The sequence below is a fragment of the Neopelma chrysocephalum genome, unplaced genomic scaffold (genome assembly GCF_003984885.1).
Source record: "Neopelma chrysocephalum unplaced genomic scaffold, ASM398488v2 Primary Assembly neopelma1_317, whole genome shotgun sequence".
Classification (NCBI taxonomy): domain Eukaryota; kingdom Metazoa; phylum Chordata; class Aves; order Passeriformes; family Pipridae; genus Neopelma; species Neopelma chrysocephalum.
In genome coordinates, this window is record NW_020897979.1 from 89,883 (window position 1) to 92,838 (window position 2,956).

Consider the following 2,956-nt stretch of genomic DNA (forward strand, 5'->3'; position numbering starts at 1 on the left):
ACTGCTGCTGCAACTGCTGCTGCAACTGCTGCTGCAACTGCTGCTGCTGCCGAAGAGCCGGGGCCGTTTGTCCGTTGCCCGTTGGCCCCCGTGTGCCCCGGGGGCAGCCCCGGCCGCTCCGCTCCCAACCAGCCCCGACCGCAGTCACGGAACTCCCCTTCCTCCCGCCCCCACGCCAAGACCACGGGCTTTTTTAGCTGCTTCACTTTAGTTGAACTTCTTTGCTGGCAAGTTTGCAACTTCCCGCTGCTGCTCGGACCCCATCCCGCCCGCTCGGCCCGCGCTGCTGTCGCTTCCTCCCAGGCCAGCCGGGCTCTGGACTTGCCCCTGAAGTTTGGGAAGGTGTTTGCTCAGTGAGGAGCCCCGGGACGTCCGGCCAGCGCCAGGCAGAGCCAACCCCGGGGGAGGGCAGAGCAGGAGGATCGGCAGGGGAAATGCAGCCCTTTGGGGTCAACGCTGCTCCCCGACCACACCAGGGCTGGTCCTGTTTTCCTGCCCGGTTCGAGGGAAAATCGGCGACTGCAGAGAGGATTAAGAAGAAGAGAATTAGAAGACTATTCTTGCTGCCATTTGGATGCCAGTCCATCCCAATAAATGCAGGCTTAATTTGGAAAGGACACGATGTAGCAGTTTTTTCAGCACCCAGTATTTAACAGCTACCTTTCAGGGGACAATGGGAAAAGGGGAGGAGAACGGGAGAAAAGGGGGGCTGGGACCTCCAAAGTGATCGAGGAGGGGGCTGAGACCGAGCAGGGCAGGGGGAAGCAACACCCCCAAACCGAGCTGGGGGGGAGCTGGGGACGGTGGGGATGATGGGAAAGGGGTGGGAGAGGGGAGAAAAGGGGTGTTGGACAGTGGGCAGGGGGACAGAGGGCAGGGGGTTCCTATATGGGTCTCCCCTGTCCCCCAACACTTGAGCCCTGGAGTGGTTCCCTGGGGCTCTGGGAGGGGGCAGATCCACACTGGGAATGTCCACTGCTTCTGTAACCCTTTGTGTGCTTGCTCTGGTCACGATTGTCCACAGGTGCCCAACCCCCCTGTCCATCCCTGGGGGGCTGATGGGGGGACTCCCCCATCCAGCAACTGGTGCTGCAGCAGCTGTGGGGCAGAGGGGGGTGGGAAAGGGGGGTCCAGGGTGGCTCCCTGAGCTCCCAACCTGCTGTGGGGGCTGAGGGCTACTGGGGGGGCACCCCCTGACCTGTGTCCCTGCACACACAGGGCTGTTCCAGGTCCTGGGAAAAGCCGAGTGTAAGGGGGTACTTTTGAATTAGATGATCAATGGAGCATAGAGGGTGATAAAGAAAATCATATTAGGATGTGAAACCAGCTAGAGTATGGTACAATGTAATTTCATGGCACAAGCTAATTGTAAGGTCCATTGTGCTTTTTAGCAAGTCAGCCTGATATCCCCTATTATCAGAGCTGAGTTCTTCCTTGGTTTTGCTACATATTGCAAGATAGATACATCTACCCTTGAAACACAATGGGAGAGGTCATACATAGGGGTGAGAAAGATGATGGTGAGAGGAAGATTGTGTGGGCAGGGGTTGCTCGCCCCTTGCCCTACAGCACAGCATGCGCAGACTGTTGCTATCAGGTGATGAACAGGCGGGGTTTGGCTGCCACTCAGACATCACCTTATACTGCGTACTGGCCCTACGTGGTGTAATGTAGAGCTGATAAAATGGGGTATCAGGACTGCTGGGGTGAGCGATCCTCATCCTTCCATCAAGACTGTTGCTCCGTGGGGACGCCCGCTAAGCATGGGCACTGACCAGCTGCTGCAGATCCTGATAGCCTTGGCCTGTCTGTGTGGGTAAGCACAGTTTATTGATAGGAAGCAACCGAGAGAACAAACTTTTTAATATCCCTTTAGTGTCCCTTTAGTTCCCCTTTTACTATTGAATATATTTCATAAATAAGTTGTTCATAGTATTTTCCCTTTAATTTCCCCTTTTTACTAACCAATATCGTGTTAATAGTTATCCATAATATTGTGTTAAGATCCCTTTTTGATATGCCTTTAAACTCCCTTTTTACTAGTTAATATCGTGTTATAAATGCTGTTTGTAGTATTTGTTTTTTAAGGCCACGCAATAAGGTAGTTATATTGTATCTTTTTTAACTTTTGATTCTTTTTGCTAAGTTTATTATTATTATTACTATTTTCACTGTAATAAAGGTATTTTGTGTGTTTGAATGTTTGTGGCACTTGTCTTTATTCCAGACATGTATCCAAACAACTGTTACATACGTCACGAAAAATATATTTTTTTTATGAAATGGAATGATTTACACAGAGCCTTGGGATGCAAGAAGGTCGGGACATAAAGGATTTGGACACAAATATAAGGGGGCAAAAGAAATTAGTAGCACTTAGTTATTGAACAATTGAACAGTTATCAAGTAATTCAATAGCATTTGCTACAATTTTAACAGTGACTGAATTATAGATTCACAAGAACAACATTCCCACCACAGTCAATTCACACCCACACCCAGGCAGAGATGTGTGGACACATCAATAGCTGGGTGTGGAAAGGTCTCTCTCCAAAATTCTCCTTGTTGTCAGGGAAACACTCCCACAAATCTCTTTGTGTTTCTTTAAGAGCTGGTTTTAGGCAACAACGGCACCTCATGGCCCCTCACGGCCCCTCACGGCCCGTCATGGCCCCTCACAGCCTCTCACAGCCCCTCACAGGCTCTCATGGCCCCTCGTGGCCTCTCATGGCCCCTCGTGGCCCCTCATGGCCCCTCACAGCCTCTCATGGCCCCTCACAGGCCCTCACAGCCTCTCACGTCCCCTCATGGCCTCTCACAGCCCCTCACAGCCCCTCATGGCCTCTCATGGCATCTCACAGCCCCTCGTGGCCCCTCACAGCCCCTCATGGCCCCTTGTGGCCCCTCACGGCCCCTCGTGGCCCCTCATGGCCCTTCACAAACCCTCATGGCCCCT